Source organism: Saccostrea cucullata, unplaced genomic scaffold (assembly GCF_032062105.1).
Source record: "Saccostrea cucullata isolate Sc308-1 unplaced genomic scaffold, CSIRO_AGI_Scuc_v1 ctg3, whole genome shotgun sequence".
Lineage (NCBI taxonomy): Eukaryota > Metazoa > Mollusca > Bivalvia > Ostreida > Ostreidae > Saccostrea > Saccostrea cuccullata.
In genome coordinates, this window is record NW_026935858.1 from 109,136 (window position 1) to 124,596 (window position 15,461).

The window sequence follows — 15,461 nt, forward strand, 5'->3', positions numbered from 1 at the left end:
GTAATGGCTTGGGATAAGTTTTTAAAAGGTAGGTCATACTCAAGGGTCAAAGGGTCAAAGTTGATGGTTTTTTAAGAAAGGTTTAATGTAACAAGGATTACATATAACTCATTCTTCAATACTGGTGATTTTTTGAAAAGTATTTCTTTTCTCCTTTATTTTCCAATAAATAATGTGTAAGCAGACGTAAATAATGAGACTGATTATTTAAAAAAAATACTAGTAGCCCTTTGGTCACACATCTAAATTCAGTTCTGAAGAATGAGTTATATGTGAAGTATGAAAACCCTATAGCCCTTGCTGTTCAAAAGTTATCGAAAAGGTTAAAGTTTTTTTTCATAAGTACGGAAATCTCCAAGGTCAAGGTCAAAAGGTTTTTAGTTTTACTTCAATATATATAAAAAAGATGAGTCTGGGCGTACAAAGATTTATTTGCAATGCACAGTGAATAGCTCAACTTAAAGTAGAATAAAAACACAAAGAACATACATGTGAATGTACATGTAACCTCCCATATGTGCTAAATTATACAAAGTATACAGACTGCAGTAATACTACTGGTGGGGGTGGGTGGGTTTTGCGAATAGCACAAGTAGCTCGTAGTTATCAATTGCTCAAAGGCGCACTAAAAAAGGCGCTCAAGTTAACATAATGACGTAACAGCATAACATAACTGCCTGAGTAAAAAAGGCGGAAAAACTATTTCCGTAAACCTCATTCATTTACAAGAATTAACATTTTACTTCAATATATATAAAAAAATGAGTCTGGGCGTACAAAGATTTATTTGCAAGGCACAGTGAATAGCTCAACTTAAAGTAGAATAAAAACACAAAGAACATACATGTGAATGTACATGTAACCTCCCAGACCCATGTAAATAATGTGTGAAAGAGGAGAGGGGGACTAAAACCTCAAAAAAAACCCCAAAACCCCCCTAAAGACTGAAAGGTAGTCCTCTACCAAACTGGTACATTTTTTCGAACTTTTGGTCAGTGGTAGACTCTAAGTAGCGCAGATAGGCGTTGCTCTTCCAGAAGCCCAGTTCCTGTATCAACTCGCCTTGTAATCCTTGCTGGAAGGCCCAAGTGGCCCCTCCCCTTCGAAAGGAGTGCCCAGTTATATCCACTCCAGGCAAGACTCTCCGCAGTCGCGACAGAAACCAGCTATAAGACAGGGGTTCGCCGTTTGCCTTCTGTAGGAGGGGTGAGGTGTCAGACGTTAAAGGGTCAATGAAGAGCAGATGAAATAAGCTGCGCAAGGCACTGGCTGGGCACAGTGGGTGACCATGCAAGTCAGGAAGTGTAACTTGAAGTTGGTGCTCTCGGAATTGCAGGGTCTTGGTCCAATTCAGGGATAACAAGAAGCCCTTGGCATGTGGGCTTATATTTTGAATACACAAATCACGGTCTGGAACACAGATAGGTCCCTGAGATAAGAAGTTTCCAGGCCGCAGAAGTCCGAAGAAGGCGATAAGGCATGCCGTCCAAAAGGACAAGTCCTCCTTCAGATCTAAACATAGGTAACTCCTAATCAGTAAGAGATGTCTAGGCTGAATAGGTGTCGCTGCTCCCTGGGCATCACCAAGTTCACGTTTTGCTCCCTTCAGGGTTTGCTGAATGGACCACACTCCATGAATAGGGTCATCTAAATCATTAGCACAATGTAAATGTTTCACAATGTTCAGGTAATTCTTGATGGTACTATACTTAAAGGACTTCACATCCACCAAGTATGCAATGTATAAGATAATCTGCTCAGGTGCTGCTGGTACTCCAGGTAAGTTAACTTTAGCACAAAAGTCCAGATAGCAGGTAAGTTGGGCTTGGTAAGTTTTCTTGGTGCTAACCGCCCATCCCTGGGTCCTCAGGCGACTGGCTGCCATGCGCAGTGCTTGACGAAGCTCGGCCCCATCTACAATAAATAAAAGCAGATGACATGTGTGAGACCAGTGCTTTTACTGTGAAAGGTACAATGTATGACCCATCAAATGGTAATATTTCATAGAGCTTAGTGAGCATGTAAGGTTCACTTAAACGCGAAATCACATCTGCTATTGTGTTCAGTTTACCCTTTACATAGGATGCATAGACACTAAAGTTATAAAATGCTTGAGTCCAGAATAAGCTTCTGAGCCATTCCATAATAAAAGTATTTCTGCTGGAACCTTTGTTTATGTATGCTTTAGCAGTAGTATTGTCCGTGTACACTATAACTTTTTTGTTTGCAAGCAGAGGTGCCCAACGTTGTAATGCTAGGATTATAGCCACAGTTTCCTTGGTATTAATATGCTTGTCTGCGACTTCTGGCACGTCCAGTGTCCAGTTCACATAAAAGTAATCACCGCTAAAGTAGCCGCCGCCTCCTGCATTGCAAGCATCCGTCATCAAGGAACGAACAGGACGTGTCTCTAAAAAATGCACTGTTCCGTTGAATATGGGGAGGAACGCTATCCACCACTCCAAGTCTTTTCGAAAACAATCCAAAAGTACTTTGTCCGATTGGCGGTGTAAGACATTTTTAGCGTTGATCACACGACGTAGAAAGGTGCGGCCACCTTGTATCACCTGACAAGCCCAGTTTAGTTTACCTATCAAGGACTCAAGTTGACGTTTACTTGCTCGCTTCTTGGTTTGAAAGGTCATCAGGAGGTCTTGAAGCGCTTCCATTTTGTCCTGAGGAAGTGAGAGGGTAAGATCACAAGTGTCTATCTTCACACCAAGAAAAGTCAGTTGTTGGCACGGTCCTTCCACTTTGTTCCAATTGATACAGAACCCTAATTGTCTCAATGTTTTGATTAAAACTTGTAAAGCAAACAAACATTTCTCAAAAGTTTCTTCGATAACTAAAAAATCGTCAATGTACACAATCACTGTAACACCATACTGAAATTTCAAAATTCTACAAACACAGCTAGACAATCTTTGAAAAATGCTAGGACTCTTAGCAGCCCCGAAGGGTAATTTTGCATCATATATATACGTTGCATAACTTTCATTTGAAAATTGCCACTTTAAACCTGTAAATCTGCAATTACTAGGGTGAATGTTGACTGACCTGTAAGCACTTTTAAGGTCAACTTTGGCTAAAAAACAGTTTCTAGAGATCAGTTTACAAGCATGGGTAAGGTCCATATATGTACATGAAGTATCTGAAGTATAGTCATTTAAGCTTTTGCCAATAGGTCGACTAGCATCGTGAATGAGCCTAACCTTGTTAGAGGACTTAGGAATAGCGCCAAGCGCACTAACAATATTCATAGGTTTACCGCATACAACATAATTTCCATGCAAAATCTCATAATTAATTTGTGACTCAACCTGATCATGAAAAACTAAAGAAGATTTATAATTGCTACATTCAACATAAGTATCAAGGTCTATAACATTGTCAACAATATGAAAACCCTCCTTTACGCCCTGCAAGATGAATTCTCTATCAAAGTCATCAGGGGGGATAAGTTTTTCCCAGGCCGATAGCTGCAGGTCGTGGGATGGAGGGTTGCCTATGCGTTTTTTGGATCTGTCGTTGTTTTTCCTGCCAAGCCATGCTTCACTGCTGGATGATTTGGCCCGTAGCAAATAAAACAATTGTGGGCTAACAGTCTGAACGCACACAGTTGTCTTGGTTAAAAACGGCATATTTCTCGTCCATTTGGTAAGAATGGTCCTCGTCCGCGTTTGTTGGGTGCTAACGTTGTTGGCTGGTGAACTGGCTTCTCCGCTGTAGCTGTTTTGTCCACTTGCTGTCTATACATGTGCGAAACTGTCTGTGTGGTAGAGTTGTCCCGCTTAGGTATTAGATTAAACTCTCGAAGTTGAGCGCACGGAGTGTTCCATAAGTAAGAGTACTTTGACTGATTTTCACGGTATTCTCTATCATACAGCAAAACGCTTGGCCACACATAATTAGCAGCTAATCTGAAGACGGACTGGGTGTAGCGTAAGTAGTCTTGAGACTGTCTTAAAGTACAGGTACCATCTGCTATCATCTCAAATAGAATTTGGAGGCTTGCGTACCCCCACTGCTCTACCGTTACATCTCCTAGGGATAGCTTTTTCTCTCCTACGTTCAATTTCACTCCATTGCCCATATCAATCGTTTTCGATTCGTCTAACAAGTCTCTCGTTCCAGTCCAAACGTAATCTTGAATTTTCCTAGCTTTCTTAGACGTAATAGAATTACCTTGAAATTCCTGTGGAACTTCCCGAGTCCAAGTCCTCGTTTCCGTTTCTAGTGGGGCTTGCAGCAGTGCCTCTACGGGACGGGGGGTTGCAGCACGCATCTCGGTTTCCTTTTGTATTTGAGTCTGCAAGTCGCGGTATTTATTCTCCAGTTTCATCTGCTGTAGCTTTCTCTCGAGATCTTGGCACTTTTTCGAGGTCCGCTATATCACGCGGGGAAGCAATTTTTTCGTGTTGACCGTCCTGACCTTTTGCTGCTGGCGAGGGTCGAACTGGCGTGGTATCGATATCGGTCGTTTCGTTTTCCTTCAAGGACTTCATGATTTCTAACATTTTAGCCCCTGCGTTTGCCCTTCGTTCTCTGTCTACCATTTCACTCTGTATGAAACGCAACTGCGATGTTTTTGCGAATAGCACAAGTAGCTCGTAGTTATCAATTGCTCAAAGGCGCACTAAAAAAGGCGCTCAAGTTAACATAATGACGTAACAGCATAACATAACTGCCTGAGTAAAAAAGGCGGAAAACTATTTCCGTAAACCTCATTCATTTACAAGAATTAACATATCCAATGAAAGGTCATGCCAAAAACAAAATACATATGTGAAGTATGAGAGTACTAATATCTACCGTTTAAAAGTTATAGCCAAAGTAAATATTTGGCATTTTTGTGTAAAATGGGATAAACTCCAAGGTAAAGGTCAAAAGGTCAAATTTGGTGGAACCAAAGAATACACATATTAAATTTAAAAGACATAGCTTCAATAAATGAAAAGTTATGGTCAAAGTTAAAGTTTTTGCGGACAAACAGACCCCCAGATAGGCAGACAGACATACAGACAGGATAAAACTATATGCCCCCGAATCTTCGATTACGGGGACATAAAAAGAAATGGTCTTCAATTAACTTTGCATATTATGATACAGCATAAAGAAGACGTTACAAAATTTAAAATGTTTGTTCTGATTTTCATATTAAATTCTCTGAAAAATATACTGTAAATCACTTTTTATTCGCGAGAACTTTATTTTCGTGTAATTACGCGAGACAGTGTGCTCGCGAAAGTTAAATTCTCGCGTATAATAGTATTCCCTAAGATTATGTAGAGCAATAACCCCAATTCGTTAAAATTTTGTCTCGCTTATCAAGAGTCAATGACTATCTCGCGAAAATATGATGTTGCGAAAATTTAGTGATCTACAGTACTCAGAACTGAGTAAAAGGGTGGAGTAAAACAAGAATTAAATAATGTAATGAATACGTGTGCTAAATCAAAAGGTTATGTCTACATGTATAGTTTTTTTGCATTAGAATGTGTATCTTACACTAGCCCATAACTTTACAGAGTATATTTTAGGTGTTATACCCACCCAACCCCCTTACTTATTTAGGAGAAAGTCGATTATAAACAAAAGCACAAAAAAAAATACCCTTAGGGGCTACCTTTATTTTTCTATAAGGAGGGACTAAAAATAAGCTTAAAATAATCTACTATTCTACTAATTTTCAACTGTTACTTTGCCACAATACTTTCAAGTATACCTCCATCAACATTTAAAGTATGCTTTAATCATGGCGAAGTAAATTATGATATGATAGTACTTGTTTGAAGGCTTAACTTCATTTCGATATTTTATCTAGAGCCATTTTCAGTATTATTGAAAGGTATAGAGTTTTGTTTATATTTTTGCAATTCATTTATTTTTTTTTTTGTTTTGATTTAACGTAATGTTCCTTTTGGGGGGAATAAAAATTTCCTCCTCTTTCATTGTCAAATAGGATTTGCCAAACTTATGCAAGCTAAAAGTTAAAATGAAGGAAAAATTAATTTTTCCTATTAAAGAGTATGTAAACCTGATTGTTGCATGGTTTGATTTCTAAAAACAAGTGGAATATCATTCTTTAAGCAAACATTATAAGGAGGAATATTAAAAATAAATTTTATTAACTTGAGAATTAAAGAATCTCTTTTCAAACACAATTTTAGCATTGAAAGACTACGTGAATCTCTTAAATATTTCATACGAGTTTTTGTATTTTTCTGGTTACAGAAAATGTAAAAATTAGTTTCACCTGTTATAAATTTCGTATCACTTTAAAGGGGGTCATTTTTCAATGGGGGTCATTTTTTGTCGTTGAAAAATGACCCCCGGTCATTATTCGATGGGGGTCATTATTCGTCTTTACACCGGTGTAGAGCCGGAAAATTGACATACATGTATACTCGGCACTCAGGGCTACTGACCAGTAAAAGATCTTTTTTGTGCCATTGCCTACCAGATTTATACGGTATCATCCGAAGGACCGGTCTCCTTGTCCTAGAATGGGATTCGAATTCGCGACGTAAGGATCCACTTCTTGCTCCATAGCAGACGCTCTAACCAGGGTGCCATGCGGGCGACCTGGAGAAATTATATGACCTTGAAACTGATTATTGCATTCTTCGTTTCTTTATTTTGTTCCGTGACATTCATGAGCAAGAAAGTGACTGCACCCGGTCCAAGAATTAAGTTAAAGTCACGAATAATACTTGACCAAGGAGGCCATGGTTGGTGTTGGTATACGACGAACGTTGGTTGGTAAGAAACCTCTACATATAAAGGCTTTAAGTGCCTTGCGAAGGTCTTAATTTAAAGCCCGTCACCGGTACTTAGTACATTATAAGTTTCTATTTAAGTGAAATATTCACGAACAGGACGGAAACAACAAGCAATCACTTCAATTTTCATTATCATGAATATCATAGGTCGCTCGCATGGCGCAGTGGTTAAGCCTCTGCATTAGAGTCGCGAAGCCTTATGGTTGCGGTTTCAAATCCAGCTGTGGGACGTGGAGACCGGTCCTTCGGATGAGACCATATAAACCGAGACCCCGTGTCGCAGTAGGTGCTGGCACGAAAAAGATCCCTCGATGCTCAGTGGACGTCATTGCCGTGCGTAGGACAAAATTTACATCTTTCCGCGAAAAATGCACAGGGGTCTTTAACATACTATACATTTTATTTTTTGTAATCGCTTCAATAAAAAAGGAAACCAACGTCAACCCGAATTTACATGGGGTCGATCTCGGAAACACTTCCGTACTTTCAATAAAATACCTTGCAAATGCAGTCAGTGGAAAACCGCCTGGAATCATTCAGGAATAATTACTCTTAAAGTCCTTAATAAAAATACCATCACACTTATTTAAGAATCGTTTGAACTCGTGTTTTGCAAATCCAAAATCCTGTCATGCTAGTGATGTAATTTAAAGTCGTCCAACGTTGCATCAAAGATTTAACGCGGGATGTGATTGGTCAACAGTGTTTTTCTAGGACAGATCTGACCAATCACGTTCCGCCTTCTAACTTACATGGAGTTTTCCAAAATGTTGTCTGTTCTCTGCTCGGTCATTACCAAAAGAAAAAGATAGTTTCATGAACGCTGCATGGATCTTAAGTTTGTGTTTTCCAGCTCCGGTAAGACTTCAAAACTGGAGCAAATGTGCATATTTACCCTCCTTTTATTGGACAAAAAGTTCATCCACTCACACAACTGGATATCTAGTTATTTTAACTCAACTTACACGCTCTATAAATGAGTGAGATTTCAGTTTCATTAAAGATGTTGTAGTATGATTCTAGTTATTATTTTATTGACTGTTTTACATTTTCTTTGAAATACGAAATACTTCCGAGAACTACCCTGTGTAAATTCCGACCGACGTTGGTTCCCTTTTGTACGTATGTATGGTGATTACGTAAATTCAAATATAGTTATGTTACCAGCCCCTGTTGGCAAGTGGTGGCGTCTCCATGAATGAAAAGTTCTCCAGAGGGACTCTAAACAACATACAAACAAACAAAACATAAATGAATAATTTTCAGTATTAGTTATATATTGAATTGTCTTTAGGATGATAGCAAACTTCAGTGTATATGCAGTGCTAGTAAGAACCTGAATATGAGAGGACTGTACATATTTTGAATTTATCATTATAATGGAGTCCTAAAAATGCAGATTCAGTTGACTCAGAAATCGTAAGAAAATTTTTAGCGTTTATTTCCACTGCAAGTATTGTTGGAATTACTACTGCATGCAAATGTATTCATATTCTACTTGTAGTTTATCTGTTTACAGCAAGAAGTCATTTAAAACAGTCAGCAGAAATTTAAATAATTCTTTCTGGGTTAATGTCTGCCTAAAAGATTAACTCCAAGCGATAAAGGCGTTGATATGCTCCTTTAAAGAAATGCATTTCATACTTTACAAATTATTTGATATTCCTTTCTTATTTTCATGATGAACGTGTATCAATTGGAGAGATGTACGAGATAAATTCAATTAAAATTAATCTTAAGTATTATCGTATTATCACGCTCCCTTCATTAGCCTATAATCTCTTAATGACGTCATTATTGAAACAAATGCCGTAATCATTAGATGCATCAGATAGCTCCTGTTGGTTCAAGAGCGCTCAGCACATGCAAAAAGAGCAACAGAGAGATTTTATTTCAAAAGCTCGTCTCATAAAACCCATAAAAACCGATTGAAACTCCATTATCATATTCAACATTCCATTTCTTAAATAATAAAAGAAATTGGTCTACTCCTATATCGCGCACTTGTTACAAAGATCTTTCTTTTCTGTAACAGCTCGATCAGAGACAAAGATCGGGGCCGAGTAAACGTTTTGTTTTGACGCAAGATTACATATGTTGCAATATCTGATAAAGTTCCCCTGGTAAGGCAATGGCGGGTCGAAGACAACGAATCGACAGTTGCTAACAATTCTACTATCTATTGACATTCTCGTTCAAGATTGGTTAGATTGTTTTAATTGTACGGGCGCCACAGATTTCTTGATCCCATTCGAACGGAGAAGTGCTGAAAGTTTTTCGAGCAATACCGGCGCTGTGTGGTCGTAGATTCCAAGCGCTCGCAAGTCACCTCCAACAAATACATCACACGCTACATTTGCTTTAATAAAACACACATCAACATTTTCTGCTACATTGAAATTGAGCTAGACAGAAGTAAGAGTAGAGAATGTTCTTCGGCGAAAACTTCCTAATATTCCTTTGACAGCGCTTCTTGTCTGAAAAGCTCTTTCCTTGTCGCCAAGATGTTCTAACATAGAATTGCTTAAGTAGGTCTCAATAGCGCTTTAACCCGTGCTTATCTAACGTTAATTATGACTTAACTGCAGCATAATTTGTTCTCAAGTGGTAGCAACTCGCTAAGACAATACGAATATATATATGAATTTACTGCGTTAGTGATTGTTATATCGGAGGGGAAAAGATAAGAGCATGCCAAGAGAAGCAAGCAGTCGTGCGTTCCACCAGCAAAAAGCATCTAATTACCAGCAGAAAGACCTTGTTTACTTTCTAAACGACCGCCCGTTTTAATTGGCCCTCTCGCGGAAGTATCATCTTCGCCAATTATTGCAATTCAGAAAAGGTATTCGTGATAAAGAAAACATTCGCATTTATATTAACCTTTGCAATATCCAGATCACATAACCTAGCACCTGTCTGGTATGTCATCTATATTATCCAGACTTTTCCACTTGCCCCCAGAGACTATCCAAGAACGCACCAAGTCTCGAGATTTGTTGAATGTTTCATAAAATAATAAATACGTACTTGACTTCGTCTGTTTATTGCTTCCGGTATAAATTTTGGTCTACGCCCACTTGCTTTCTTTATTTCTTTTTGTTATCCATTGCATAAAACTTAATTGCTTACATTTTTTAAAAATAATAACAATTATCTCAACATGCCTGAAGATTTACAAAATAAAGTAGAATGCATTCAAAAAATAAGTTATATTTTTTTCAATGCTTTTTTTTTTTAAATTGAACAAATGCGTCACATACATTGATAATAATAACTTTTTTCATTCACAAAATATACAATCTATGAATGCATTTGCTCTACAAATCGTGAGTCACAAATTCTACAATATGAAGCTTAGAATTATTGAAACGGAATATTAAAACCTGTTTCTAGAGAAATTGTAACATCTGGATTTCAATAAGAAAGGTTATCAAAGAAAACTGCTGCAAAAATATTTCAAAATGCAGAATACACGATCCAAAAAGAGAAATTATGAATGAATTTCGATACCACAGGTGCAAATTGTGTTTCTGATGAAGAACGTCACAAAATATTAAGGCAGACATCAAAAGTATGTTAAATACATCAACCGGCTTAAGTTCAGGTCCACCCTGGATGTTACAATAGAAAAAAGCTTAGTTGGAGATTTTCGTGAGAACCGGGAAAGCGAAGGTTTATCAGATTTTGTTCCAGTCTCTTTATTCATCCTTTCTGTAATATTTTCTGGTTATTTTTCGCTTTTGTGTGCACTTTAAATGAAAAAGACCAAACTGAAGTGGGGGTGCTGAAAATACTTTTATAATGAAAGCATTTTAGCGTTTTGAGTTAGCTCTCTGCCAGTATTAGTGTATAGACAAGGTCATTTTGCCATTTAGTAAAATTATCGTGGGTGCCAATGAGAATTTGCCATAGTGCCCATAAATAACAGTATAATAAACTAAAGCAACACAGAGTTTGATTTTCAAATAATAAATTACTTCATTCTGCAGTTTTGCAATGAGATCGATGTATTTTTCATTATTTAAATCATTTTTTAGCATAAAGTGACATAAAGGCAAAAAAGTAGAATACACGTATTCTAATTGTTATAGAACCTTCGTTCAATTTTCATTTATAAAAAAAAATGTAGATAAAATTTAAAAACCTTCTCTAATTATTAGATATTTTTTGTTGTCTAACACGTCCTGATTTTAGATTTTAAAAAATAAATGTATAATATTTAATTAAAGCTTGTTGACTCGTCCATTTTTGTACATGTGCAACGAAGGTTACAAGCTGTTAACGTAATTAGGTAAAATTGTTATCGAACCTTAAAAATATTTAGAAATCTGAGTATAACATGTAAGCATAGTTTATTTATTTCTAATTAACGGTGTAGATGATAATATACATAGCATTGATATCTGGTGATGTACATGCACATACACGTGGCTTTGATATTTCTATAGAAAAGATGGCAGTCTCCGGGGAGCTTCCAGTTTAATGAAAAATAAACTCAATCATGACCAAAAATCTTCGCAAACAATTCCTACCCATCCTAAGAATAACTTTGATATTTCAAAAGAAAAAGAAATACGTCTCCATAGATCCCTTAGTTATGATAACAGCATGGATATAGATTAATACAGGCCAAGTTAAAATAACAATCAACTTCATATAGATATCAAAGCGACGGATTTCAAGGAAGAAGGTTCTTACTTAAAAATGTAAGGGTTTTTCTATCAGGTGGTCATTTAAGAATTGAGCCAGATTTTTTTTTTATCTTGGCCTCGATATTAGTTTAACAGCATAAAAAGATCCCTTTTTTCTCTCCGGTATATGTCACAGGTGCCCCTTAATCTCTTTACTGTCTTAATTTCCCCCTTGATTTTGCGATATCGATACTCCCTCCCTGTAAATTCATCCTTTAAATAAATTAATTAAAATCATCGTCTATTCATTCTGGTGGACGGCGGTGTATCATTTGGCCGTCTAACTCTATTTACGCTGACACCCAATGAACTATTTGCAAACAACCATTGATTTTGTGTTTCATTCGATGGTTTAATTTTCTCCCGCGGAAGAAAAAGTCTGTCAATCGGTGTGGGGAGATTTTCTTTAAATAACACCGGTGCATGAGTGCTGGTCACTGGTTGTTTTAATGAAAACTTCGGCCTTCTTGACCCCTGAGACCTTTGGTCATTGTTACCAAGACAAAAATCTTCATATTGATTCTTCGCTTTCTTTGAAGTTATCATAGAAAAGAATATAAAATGAATTTGACAGTAATGTTTGAAAGCAGTAAAGGTAGCTTTATTGAAATTTTGAATTTTATTTTTGTAGGGTTATCAATATTTTTTTCATTTTAATTTATTACTTTAAACAACTTTAAGCACCATTTCCAATAGAAATCCGTTTTTTGCCTTAGTTAAGGATTGTAATTTTGGATAAAAACAACTAATTTAAATCCATAACTGACTGCATCATGATATCTCAAGCTTTCCTAATGCTATTACAAATCTTTTATATGGGTTTAAGTAGATATTATAAACAGTGAATGATGTTGAAAAAATGTTTCCATTTAAAGGACAATAAAAATTACTTTTATCATATCCCAATTTATTGACGATAAAGAAATATCTATTTGAAAATGAAATGTCTTAAATCGCAGAGATATGGCATATCTTGAAAAACGTTAATCCGGAGAAATGATAAATATGTGGAATTCATTAGTTCATGTTAAATATAGTAAGTAATGAACAGTGCTAGGGCCTTCAGCTGTTATAAATGAGGCTGACTATTTCCTGACACCTTGGATAGACCGATCAATCCTGACAAAGATTTCCTCCGATCGATCTGAAGAGGTCGTAATTTACAGATTCTTTTTAAAAACTGTGATGTGTTAACATATGAATCGGTTGTATCTTGAATTTTACAATATTTTACTTATTTTTCATACATGTATAGTTCTTGAACTATGGTGTGTTCGTTCATGTGAATATGTTATTTTTCTAATTTGAATTTTATGCAATATTTTATTTACAATTTACATATCTTATATCTTATACTATGATGTGGTATAACATGTAAACTCATTTTAAAGATCGGTTGCATCTAACTTAGATTTCATAATATTTTATTTATAACTTACAGTTCTCTCATTATAATGTTTATCTATGAAGAGGTTGTATCTATTTTTAATTTTGCATATTTAAAAAACAATTATCAGTTCTTATAAAATAATGTGACTGTTCATATAAATATGAATCGGTTGTATCTAATCTGAATTTTGCAAATTTTTATTATAGTTAAAATACGTGCAATACAAAATGGACAGAATGTCTTTTTTCGAATAGGTACATCTAAACATGATAAACAAAATGGACAGAATGTCTTTTTTCGAATAGGTACATCTAAACATGATAAATGTACATATATTTTTCCTGATTAAAAATTTAAAAAGTCTCATATCTTCAACTCTTTTGTAATCTTTAGCTTGTCTTGATTTTTTTTTTAGCATGCGCAAACAGCTGTAGAGATTGGTGTTTGTTCGTACATGTATATACAATATTGCGTAGTACCCTTCCAAAATTTTCAATTCAATAGCTTTAAAGAATATTTTTTACCGGTCTTTGTTGTTAATTTAGGACTTTTTATTTTTAGATACACTGTAAGAAACAAAAAAAAATTAATATATAAAATGTACATATATATTCTCCTCAGCAGCTTGCATATGCAAAAACAAACTTTAAGATTATGCGTTTGTTATTAATCTATCACGTTAAACCCTTCCAATAAAATTGTATGCCTTTTTTCATTTCAATTGCTGCATAACCTTTTTCACCCCTTTTTGTGTTATTTTGTTTTGTTTTGTTCTCCGTTTTTGTTAATTTTTTTCTGTTTTAGGTAAGGTGGAAACTGAAATTAAAACAAAAATTAGTAATGAATCAATTCGAGACAAATATTTGTACATGTATTCACAATATTAAAAACAACAAGTAAGAAAAGCACATTTTGATATATATGCAAAATACATCATATCGTTATTGCAAAACATCACATTGTTGTTGCCCTTGCTTATTGTACCATTTCAGGGAATGTAACAATTGGTACTTGGAGGTCATGATTTACTGGGATCGGTCAGCGTACACCCAGGAAATCTGCGAATGAGAGATCTCAGATGACGTTGATAATCATCCAAGACCGGTCACCTAGATTGTAAAGACAAGCGAACATGTCCCAGTCTAGCTTAATCCATCATGTTTGGCCAAATCTGACCGAATCATTTGTGCTGGACATAGTGCTGCCAATGCTATCGGGTTAGGACGAGTGCGCTAGACATTCTTTGCCGACGTTATACAACGGTATCGAGACCCCATAGACCATACATATGTTGTGTACAATAAAAGCACGAAGCTAACAAGAAACATACACGATTTGCTGGGAAATACACATGCAAAACCAATATTACATATGCCAAACTTCATGTTGGGAAATTATTTTGTAATATTTCTATTCCCTTTTGGTTGATCCTACATTGTTCCAAAGTGAAAACACGTATGATAGCAAACACGAAATCTTAGGATTTCAGTGTATCCGTGAACGCAAATTCTTTGTAGAATTATTTTTCAGTAAAGCAATTCAAAATGACAAGAAAAAATTTAAGATTATATATCTGTCTGATAACATATCAGTTTATAATTCTTTTGTACAATTTTTTTTTTCAGCAAAGCAATTTTAAAGACTAAAACGGCAAGTTAAAAATCATTTGTTTCAATGTTAATTTATATACTTTCTAATTACTCAATAAGTAATTGTGTTTATAGAATTTTGCATACCCTAGTATGAAAACATTTGAAATTTATAATTAATTAGAAACACAAAAAGAAAAAAACACAAGACACAGTTGTGTAAAATATAAAAAAAAATATATAGAAGAATTCAAAATAAACACAAACATTTTTTGGTAAAAGTACAATTGTTACTAGAGTACTTGCAAAAGTGGAAAAATACAAATTTAGTTAACAAATTAAACACTTTGAGAATTCAAAAACATCAAACATGAGCATACATTTGTGTGATTTTCATAGAAGATTTTTAATATGTCAAAGAAAAATTATATTTCTAAACTGAAATGCAATCGCTACTAAACCGATTTATTCTGCTCTAACTGGTTATAAAGATATTCATCTCCGAAAGCAAACATACAATGATGTTATACACCCCATACTAATCGAAGCAATTTTGAAGTGAGGAAAATGTGATTTGACATATGTTACCTCGCAGGTGAAACAAATGTTCACCTGACTACGATAATGCTATTAGAGGGGAAGGCCTAAACGGATTAGCCCCGAGTTCCTTTACCCCCCAAAAGATTTTATGCTTATGAATGGAAAAAGTCGAACGGTCAGCCATCTGGGCCATCGAAAGAGTATCAACTTTTATAAGGGTTGGATATTAACGTCATAAATATGCATGAGGGCCATTGAAATTAACAACCATCAAAAGACCCCCAATGTCAAAAAATATTTCACGGGTTTTTGAACATCAAAGAAATGGTTAAAATTGAAACAACAATTCATTAGGTCTCAGGGAAGTTATTTTCAATATTAACTGCCTTTAGATGTATCAGAATGAACATATATTTGGTTTTTTTTTTTGTAATTTATTAAAGTACAACCTATTAAAACAGAGCAATCA

General features: G+C 35.5%; 1 pseudogene; it reads right to left on the minus strand.

The window, feature by feature from the left end:
- Positions 1-411: 411 nt before the first annotated feature.
- LOC134243992 (uncharacterized) lies at positions 412-4,667 on the minus strand (annotated as a pseudogene).
- Between the last annotated feature and the right edge of the window lie 10,794 nt (positions 4,668-15,461).